Raw genomic sequence first — 10,979 nt, 5'->3', positions numbered from 1 at the left:
CTGCCTCTTGTTCTGGTATTCCAATCAGGTATATGTTGTTTCTTTTCATGTCATCCCATATAACTCTTAGATTCTCTTCATTTCTCTTAAATCTTTGTCCTGATTTTTCTTCATACAGGCTGGCATCAAGGGATTTGTCTTCTAGCTGGGAAATGCATTCTTCAGCCACTTCTAGTCTATTCTTTTGTCCTTCCACTGTGTTATCTATCTCCATAATTTTAGTGTTCATCTTTTGGATTTCTAACTGCTGTTTTTGTACGAGTTCTAATTGTGTATTTATCTTGTTATTTTTTTCTTGAATGATTTTCCTGAATTCTTCCAGGGTGCTGTCTGTCTTCTCGTTGTTTCTGTTTATGGTTTCCTTGAGCTCTTGGAGAATCCCATATATATTTCTTCTGAATTCCTTCTCAGATAGTTCTATTGCTTGTTCTTATTCCATGATAGATAATTCTGTAGCCTGGGCTTTCATTTCTATTGTCTTGTCCTTTTTTCTTGTTGTTGTTGTTTGTTTGTTTGATTTGAAGTTGTCTATTAGCATAGTGACTAAGGCACTTGACTGCTAACCAGAAGGCTGGCGGTTCAAATCCACCAGCCACTCCTCGGAAGGAAGATGGGGCAATCTAGTTCCTTAGTGATACTGCCTTGGAAATCCAAGGAGGGGTCGCTATGAGTCGGGTCCGACTCGACGGCACATAACAACAACAACAACATTGTTTTCTAGACATTTTTAAATTGTTTTCTTAATTGTTAGTTAAGTACTGATCTGTCTCACCTTGATTATGTTTTATTATATCTGAAAGTGTGGAGCAGATGTACTTCTTTGGTTAACTCTACTGCACTGGGTCGCTCTCCAGCTCTCTCTGCATTGGTGGAATCATGTGGCGGGGAATGTGGGTGCAGGTCTCTGTTCATCATGAAGAGGATTTGGAGCTGGGATGAGCAGGTGTTGTCCACTATCTGTTGTTGATCTTGTGGCACAGGAGCTATTGGTGTTACTTGTCTTTTGGGTTAGGTGTTCAGTGTAATAGCTCCAGTTACCTAGTGGAGGTTTAATATATTTCTCCTGTTGGACAAGGCAGGGGAGAAAAGGAAGAAAGAAAAAAAATAATAAAATAAAGGCTCCAGAAGCAAACCCCAAAATAGAAAGATAGAAGGTGTTTTCTGCATTTCATGCAAGTTAATTTGGTCATTGATCCAGGCACAGGAAGGGCTGCCTGGGTCCTTCTGAGGTGTCTACTGACAATGATACCCTCCTATCAATCAAAGACCTGTGGTTCAAAACTGACAGATGTCCCAATAGATTTAGGGCCTCCACTTTCTGCTTGGATCAAGAAGCTGAAAAATCCCAGTACTCAGGCCCACTCTGTGCCAAAAAGGGTCATCCAAGAGTAGGACTCAAGCCCACTACTGTGCACCCACTCTAGGGTTATGCCTACTCAGAGGGAGTTTCTCCCTCTACCCCACTTTCTTCTGGACTCTGAGGCAGCCCAAGCCAAAGGGAGTCTTCATCCTTTTCCTAGTAAGATTATTGTACTCACTCAGAGCCCCAGGTGACCCCAAAAAACTCCCAGTGTGGCTATTCTGAGTCCCAACATCTGTGGGTTCCTTGATTTTTTTTTTTTTTCCTTCCTTTCCTCCTCCTCAACATCTTTCGTATTTCTAATGACTCTTCTCTGTCTCCATCTCTACTGGCTGGGTGGGTTTGTTTATTTTTCCCAGTTGTTTAATCTGCTCTCTTTCTTCTCCTTCACTAAATCTAATACTTTGTCTTCTCCTTAGTTGCTCTTAACTCCATATCTTTATTTGTATCTGCTTTACCTAGTTACTCAGTCTCAGTTGGAAGAGGGATTAAATGTCCCGGTTATCTGTATGATGCCATCTTCTTTCCCTTTTAAATGCCAAGTCTTCAAGAAAAAACTTGGCAAAAGGTGACCTCATATACTACCAATCCTACCAGCCAGGCCCCCCACCACTAAACTTGCTACCTGAAATCTTTCACCATGTACGAGAGGCCACCCTTTCATGAGTATTAATCAGAAAAGGGATCACTTGGATAATAGTACATGGTGGCCATTTTTGAACACTGCCTGAAAGGTACTTGGCTGAGTTCTCAACAAGTGCACAATTATTTCATGTTGGTTGATATTGATGATAGTATGAACAAGTCAAGGGAACTAAGTAGCAGAGTTGCCTTAGAGAGTGTGTAGTGCAAGTTTTCTTCAACATTAGATTTTTTATCAGTAGAATCCTCGTGCACATCAAATTTTACATGGAACCTCACTATATAAAACATATAGGCCCTGGGGTGTCCTAGGGTTTTGCATCATAAATCCAATCCTTCATTTTATAAATTAAGAAGCTGAGGCCCAGGGTCGTTGAAGGCAACAACTTCCTAGGTCAATAATCACTTCACTCTACAAGGTGGTCTTAGTAACAATTTCTAAATTATTCTATGACAAATATGGGCATAGATATGTCCATGTTTCCACCAACTCTTGGTCTCTAACAGTTTGGTACAATTGAGTTAGCCCTGGATAACATGGCTGCAAAAAGAGCTCTGGTGTCACAGTGGTTAAAGCATTCTGTTGCTAACCTAAAAGTTGGTGATTTGAACCTACCAGTCACTCCATGGTAGAAAGATGAGGCAGTCTGCTTCTGCAAAGATGTACAGATTTGGATGCCCTATGGGGCACTTCTACTCTGTCCTATAGGGTTGCTATGAGTCATAATCAACTCAGCAACAGTGGGTTTTTGATTCCTTACACGACTTTAACTTGAGATTGAGTCCCAAATGCCACTTACTAGCTATGTAACCTTGAACAAGTAACCACCCACTCCTAGTCTTTGTTTTCTCATCTGTAAACTAAGAATAATACTCAGATTTGTTATGAGGATCTTGTAAAAGATGTTTGTGAAAGCATTTTGTGAGAGGCTATACTTAAGAATATGATCATGATTGTGCCAGACAGACCTGAGTGGCTGCCCTAAGGAAGAGCACAGCCTGAGTCTGTGCAAAATTGAACTATGTGGAATTTTCAACCAGCCCAGATTGTCCTAAACCAAGTATATACTCAGCATCTAAGGATGAGTTTGTGGGGCTGGCAGAAAATAAGACTGCATTTCAATTCTTACCTATCTTTCTAGCTCCAACTGTATATCCCATCTGTCATGCATCCAAGCAACTGGGAAGGAGAAAAGGACTTTTCTTTTACCCTCTAGTTCCTGGGCAGTATTTAAGAGTTATGGACTTTTTCCTCCCCTAAGAAAGAAACATTATCCCTAGCCTTTGAGGAAGAGGCTTCCTGTATGTAACAGGACTGAAAAATGCCTTTCTTCTATCTTTCATAGTGGAATTTAAGAGGACCCTGGAGCAGCCAGGTTTATTAGGATCCATAAGAACTGTACTATAACCAGGACACCCACAACCATAAACCTGCACCTTGAAGTTTGCAACAAATCCTGAAATGGTGAACTAGGATGAGCTCTTGTCTCTGTCAGCAGAAAATAAAATAAAATAAAGGGAGAAATGCAAACTCAAGCAGAAAAAGAGACCTGAGAAGGGGAGACAGGAAGAATGAGAGAGGGAGAGACAACAACAGCAAAGCTATAATGATGATAAAAATAATAGTCATGATCAAAAAAGTGGGTGGTGTGTTGAAACCTTCCCAATAAGTCTGAGCAAGTCATTCCAAAGAGAAATGAGGAAGGAGCAATTGAGAGGAAGACATTACACACAAACACACACACACACAGAAAAAAAGAGAGAGAGAGCCAAACAGAAGTGAAGATAAGAAGTTGTTTGGAAGAAAGCAAAATGCAGATAAACAATAAAAGACAACTTGGGTCTTTTGGGGCAGCAACACGGATGAAAACCCATTCAGAGCCTGTCTGTGGTGAAGGAGTGTATATTTTCTCCTCTGTTCTTTGATGCTACTCAGAGGCCTGCCCTCACTTTCCTCTGAATACCTTGACTCAGTTTAAGGCTGAACCAAGGCGGTGGACCTTGTCCTTGTTAGAAAACAAAAGAAGAAAATTAGCATACATTGGGTCCAATGTGGCCATGCACACTCAGCACTCACACCAAGGTGGAGCTGCAAAGTAGGCTTGGGGGAGGACAAGTACTTTCTCCTCAGGGGAGCATGAGGCAAGGCCATGGAACACTGGGTCCTCTGCTGGGTGCCTGCTTCCACCCCCAATTCCACTTTACCAGCATGGCAGACTTTGTTAGTTGATAACACAAAACCCATTAATCTCTTCTTCCTTATAAACTGAACCCCACTTTTTTGGGGGTTTGGGGTGACAATATGGCCAATTAATTCCACAGGCTCTTTGCATCTATTTGAGACAATTCTAGCCAAAGAGATAAATAGCTTTGTTTGCTGGGGGCTTCTGGGAAACTTGTATTTTCATGAAAACAGGGATAACAAAGGAGCATCCTTCCCCTCTTTTTCCTCCTGTGAATAAGGATGCGGTGTCTGGAACTGTAGTAGTCATCCTGTGATAATGGAGTGAAAGAGGGCAAAAGCCAACACCCTAACAATGTTTAAGGCAGACAAATCCAGCACCACCCTCCTGTGGACTTCTGTTATGTGAGAAAAATAAACACTTCTTTGTTTAAGTCACTGTGAGTTGGGGTTTATTTTTTGTGTGTTTGCAACCAAACTCAATTTTAACTTGTACATTCAGGTAGAAAGGACTTGGCACTTTTTTGTTTTTTTAACTTCCAACCTTCCTGTTGCCCCTTTCATAGCTCATGAGACTTAGTTGTCAACATATTAAATAACCCCAACATTCCTAAAGCTGTAAAATTGAGTCTTGGGCTGGGCTGGAGCAAAGAGAGGAACTTCTGGGTCCAGTTTGGCTCTGAGTTCTCCTGCTCACCCACCTCCTGCCCTCTCTGCTCCGTCCCTGCCCCAGCTTACACTCTTATCAGATCTCTGCTCTCTCAGATCTACACTGCGTGCTTCCTTCGTTGACATCTCTGATCAAGAATGGGTTAATTTTTTTTATTGATTTATTTTTCTTTTTGTGAGTGTGTAGGGAGGAAGAAGAGGGAAAATAAATTATACATCTCCCAAGACACGATCTGTAGTTAATTCTTAATTAGGACTGACAGATGCTTCCCCCATAATCCTATTCCCAACATGTTCTGTTTGCTTTGTTTGGTGCTGGAAGATATATTGTGACACAGTAATGACCTTTCTAAGCTTGTCCTGGAAGTGTTATTGGCATTCTAATGATTTATTGCATGTTCCAGTTGATTACAGGGCCATTTGTCAACATTTTATTTCTCTCTCCATAAACCTGTCTCCTGCATCACAGACATTCACTGGCATGAAATTTAAACAAATACTGTATACAGCTCTTATTCAACTTCTGTTTTCTCTTGAAGCCTCTGGAGCAAACCCATTCCAACCAAAAGAAGATGCTGCTGGGGCTGGAGTTGGTCTCTGTGCATGGGGCCAGGAATGAGTTCCTTTCCATTGATTTGCAGTTCCTCGGATTGAATGTTTTCGTTTCTGTTTTTATTAAAACTGAGTTGGTCAGACCAAATTCCAAGTTATTTTGTCTGGGTTTCCAAGCAGTCATTTTGTGCTTATTGGCATACAAGAAAATGTTCTTGCCTGGAAATGGAGGTGTTGACCTGTTGTAGCTAATCAGCCCTACAGATTTACTCTTAACTCTTTACAACCACAGACTCACCACACAGGCGACAGGCCTGAGCAAGCCCAGGGGACTTTCACAGAGAAAATGAGTCACATCATTGCAGCACAAAGGCTTAAGCAGTTTCCAACTCACCAGGTAACCTTGGGCCTATCACATCTCCTCCAGGGCTTCAGAGTTATAGGCTAGATTTGCTTCATGCTGCTCTTGACATTATTTATTGCATGTGTCTGGTCACCCTTGTACTGTAACTGCTTCAAGGAGGTGCTGTAAGGACAAATAACTCCATTATCTGCAAAGTGCTGAGAGCTCCTTTGAGAGAAGCTTTACATAAATACACGGTTATTCTTATGCTTCTATTAAGTCACCTATCAACCTTTTGAGCTGATCCACAAGGCACTGTGGAGGAATAGAAACTCTTGGTTAGCTTTGAGTTTCAGTTTGAGAAGGCATGGACAGTTACTTATGTGCTGTCACACACATGCACATGCACAAACTCACACACTCTTCACACACACCCAATAGAGAACAATTTTTTAAGTGAAATGTTGAGTCTGAATAGTACTAGGGCTTAATTTTCCTCCGATTCTTACATTTGTAGGAGACCTTTATCTGGTCCATAAGATTCTTTCTCTTCAGATATGTAGTGAGGTTAGAAAGCTCAGAATGCTCTCCTATGTATTTTAAGTATCTCCACACAGGTTTCCCACAGGTACTTCAAAATCATTTGATAACTGCACTTGTAATTAGACTGCATGTTTTAGTTCCCTGACAGCCATTTTCTCTTCTTGAATTACTTTCTCCACTAATGGCATGAACATTTGCCCAGTTGGAAACCTGAGAAGCTTCTTTGCTTCCATCCTTTCCCATGTCTTTGTCAAATCGTGTTGGATTCTGTGTCTTACATGTTTCTTGGCTCTACGTTGTCCCCACCATCATGTCTGTTCTCAGATTCTCATCATCCTTCTCCTGGACTATCACAACAGACTTCTGATCAGTTAGGGATAGGAGTTGCAAGCAACAGAAACCCAATCTTTTTGTCTCGCACATTAGGAAGGGTCTACTGAAAGGATATTGAGGGTTGAAAACATTGGTGGGAAGCTAATGATTCAGGACTAAAAAAGAGCTGGAAGTCAAGATATTTCTGGGGATTAAGCAGTAGGAACCCCAACCAAAGATCTTTTTCTGTGTAACCAACTACTTCAAATTTGGTGACTTAAAATGACAACATTTATTTTATTCATGAATCTGCATTTTGGGCAGAGCTTGAAGGAGACAGCTTGTCTCTGTTCCATCAGCTGGATTGGATTGAAGTCTGGGACCTGAAGTCATCCAAGGGAACCTTAAGCTGAAACCTTAGTTGGGGCTATTTGGCTGAAACACCAGGGCTTTGAACTGGTTCATTTTGGTTCAACCCCCTGCTGAGAATTTGCGTTTCCACTCCAGTTGTACTGAATTAGATCTACATTTTAACAAGATTCCCAGGTGATTCTTGTAGATCCCTAGGTCTCTGTAAGATACATATATGCATACCAGAATGAACTGAGGAACACCTACATATGACCCCTCTATGTAGCCTGGGCTTCTTTGCAACATGGTGGCTGGGGTCCAAGAGCTAGCTTCTTGAGAGAGGAAGAGTGTCAGCTGGAAGTCATTTCACTTTCTATGTCATAGTCTCTGCAGCCATGCAGTGTCACTTTCATTGCCTCTGTTATGGAGGGGAAATAGACTGCCTCTTGATGGGGTGTGGCAAGGTTCTGGCACAGCATGTGTGATTGGAAGTATTGCTGTGGCCATTTTTGGAAAATACGATCTGCCATAGTCTTTACCTTTTGGTAATAGAAGTGAGGGGATGTCTCTCTCAAAGACTTCACAAAGGGGATGTTATCCCCAAAGGGGGATCAGGGTGGTGATAGGAAGGTAGGAAGGGAAATGAGGAAGAAGATATTGAATGACAAATGGCTAAAAACATGACAAATACCTCCTACATCCTAGCTCAGGCTACTTTTTCACCCTGGTTTAATTCATTATTATCTGGATATCACTGTGATCTAAACTGTGATCTTGTGACCCCATGCCTAAAATCCTCTGATGGTTCCCCATGATTTCAGCATCACTTTTAAACTCTTTAGCTTGGGATACCAGGCACTTGAAAGCATGGTTCTTGCCATTATTTTAAACTATCCTATCACTATATCCCACAGCCCACAACTCACATGCAGTAGTTGCTTCATTATGCTGCTCTCTGTCTCTTTCTCAAATTTGCCACAACTTTTTCTTCTTCTGAGTTTTTGTACTTGCAAGCCTGCAGATCCTTCTGCATCCAAAGTCCTTTCTCTCCATCCTTGGGTACTAGGCTAGTTTTTATTCCATTATATATCTTTGGGTCAAGGGCCACCACTCCTGGGAAGCCTTCTCAGCCCAGAACAAAGTATAATCTTCTTTATTCCACATGGCTCCACAGCTCTATTTCAGTTCTAATCATGGTTTTTCTGCTCAGATTCCTCAGTTAGATGGTGAGTCTCTTGGGACTGTGCCTTAGCTGTTTCTGAATTCTTCAGAGTTAGGATGCTGATGGCCATATAGTAGTTGCTCAGTAAATGTTGACTGGATGTTGATGAATGATGTCCTTAGGTTATCTGTATTCTGCTTTCTAGATTGTCTAAGGCTGGGTGTCAGGGTGTCAGGTAACTTTTGCAGCTGAGTGTTGGAAAGCCAGATCAGCATTATTCACCTCAGTGGCACAAAGTACTATGCACCATAGGGCTAGAGGGAAAATCAACGTGACCTGCCTTGTAGGGCCATATGAAAGGCTGACACTGGGGGTTTATGGACCAGTCCTAATTCAGGCCTAAGTATGGTAGGGGGTATGCATCCACCTAACACAATCCTTGACCAAAATTAGTCTTTGGTTTAATATCATCCCAAGAAAAATGAACACTTGAAATTTCAGAGAAGGAGCAAACCCATGTCACTAGAAAGGAAAATAGTTTTATTTTTCTGTTTATCTTCCTGATAAAATTGCTCTTTCCCTGTGTGTTGGGAACAATGTGAAGAGAAGCAGAATGGATATGCAGAATGAAGATGAGGGTGGTAAGTGAAGGGCAGAGAACTGACTTGTTTCTTTCACCTATAGATCAAGGTTAAGACTTGGAAGCCTTAACTTTAGAGTGTGGGCACAGAGGAGACAGATCAATAAGGCTCATAGTGCAAACAGTTTGTGCTCGGGTGCTAACCAAAAGGTTGACAGTTCAAATCCACTCAGCTGTGCCATGGGAGAAAGGCCTGGCAATCTACCGCCACAAGATTACAACCATTGAAAATTCTACAGAGCAGTTCTATTCTGTAACACATGGGGTCACTGTGTGTCAGAATCAACTTAATGGCAATGGATTTGTTTATTTATTTTTCGTTTAGCTACCTTTTTAAGGAACATTACTGGAATTACAATGTAAAAAGCACTGTCTCATCTGAGGTGCCCACACAGGCCACACAGCAGGCACAGGAACACTTGCTCCCAGCTCTGTGGAGGTGTTATCAGGACCTGTGCAAAGGGCAAGAATGAAACCTAGCCCTTTGCTGAAGAGGACAGATGGGGTGAGGAGAGGGGCATCCCTGAGAGACTCGGAGGCAGAAGAGCTCCCAACCCCAGTGTGAGCTGCATGTAACTTATGGCTTAATTTCCTCTCAAATTAGACACTTGATAAAAAAAGTTATTATATCTGTCAAATTGCCAGGGCATTTTATGGGCATGATAAACTAAGAACCACTGCTTTACAAACCTTGATGGGATGTTTCAGTACCTGGAAAACAATTTTATGGCCGCCCAGGCTACTAACAAATTGCAAATACTGATTAAGCCATAAAGTTACAACAACATTAAAATATAATGAGAGGTTATTGCACGCAGGAAGGCTCTTAAGCAACAGCCACAGCTGCACTCAGCCGACAAGTCGGGCATGTGCTTTCTCTGGGAGAGGGAAGTGTTTCAGGCCTCAGTGGGCCTCTCTGGGCCAGGGCTGTGCTCTCAGGGGTCCTGAGTGATGATTTTTCCAGGACAGAAGAGAGCATAGAGAAAATACCCTCACTGAGGGACTGGGAAGCAGGGCACAGTGTGGTGGTGGCACAGTCTGCTCTGAATATCATATTTCTTGGGAGCCCAGGCCTGCTGGAGGAGGGCTCTGTGTCTGCCCCACACCCGTGTTATGCAACATCCCTCTGCAAAGTGGAAATTCTCTTGTTGATCTTTTGCTCTCACTCCAGACAGATTCTATTTGCCATGCCATGGGGCCCCCTGTTCTAGGCACTGGATACACCCAAATAGTGATCAGCATTCATAAATGTGGGTGCTGTGTGATATACAACGTAAATAGGATTGGTTTCTGCCTCTAAGAGCTTGTAGTCAAGTGAGGGAAAGGGGGTATATTCAGGAGAAGATAAAAATATAGAGCAGGATTTAGTAAGAGCTGGCCCAGCAATGCTGTGAAGTACAGCTGTAGAGGAAGAAGAAGAGAGGTTGATCTTATAGCTTTAGTTCTCTTTGCCTTTCTCCACTTCACTCAAGTTGAGATTTCCCTGAGTTCCCCAGTCTGTCACCTAAGGAAGTGACATTTCTTGTCTGGATCATTGGGCCATTGTTTCAGCTAAAAGAGAATGTCAATTGCAGCCCAGGCCTCCTGAGTCCCTGGGCCAGTCTGCTTACTCATGTTTAAAATATGTTATAGGGCTTTTGTGGAGTGTCCCTGGAATGCCTGGATTTCCTTATCCATCATTCACCCCTGAGCTGAGGTCATTCATGTGGTTCCTTTAATCTTAGTATCTTAGTGTCTTCACCACAGTGATTGGCAGCGTCTCAGAAGCTATAAGTGAATTCTGCATTGGTGGTTTTCTTTACCAAGCATGGGTCACAGGCTTCATAAGAAAACATAGATGGCTACATTGTACCCAAGTAACATAAGGTATTGAATGTGAACTCCTTATCTCCAGATGGGATTTTTTTTTTTTTTTCAGAGAATATAGTGCCTGAAGCATTTGACTGCTAACCAGAAAGCTGATGGTTCAAACCCACGAGCCACTCCTCGGAAGGAAGATTGTCCATCTACTTCTGTAGAGATACTGCCTCAGAAACCCAAGGAGGGGTCACTATGAGTTGAATCGACTTGATGGCAGTGAGTTTGTTTTTTTTTTGGTTTTGTATTTGACAACAGCAACAGCAGGTATTTAGTGTGGTGGTAAGGAAAGGGGGCTCTTGAGTCAGGAGGTAGAAGTATGAATCCAGGCTTTGGAACTTAACCAACTGAGAGGTCTTGGCAAGT

Source organism: Orycteropus afer, unplaced genomic scaffold, assembly GCF_000298275.1.
Source record: "Orycteropus afer afer isolate SDZICR_OR568_19922 unplaced genomic scaffold, OryAfe1.0 scaffold00024, whole genome shotgun sequence".
In the NCBI taxonomy this organism is placed as follows: Eukaryota; Metazoa; Chordata; class Mammalia; order Tubulidentata; family Orycteropodidae; genus Orycteropus; species Orycteropus afer.
Note: the sequence above shows the minus strand (reverse complement) of the source record.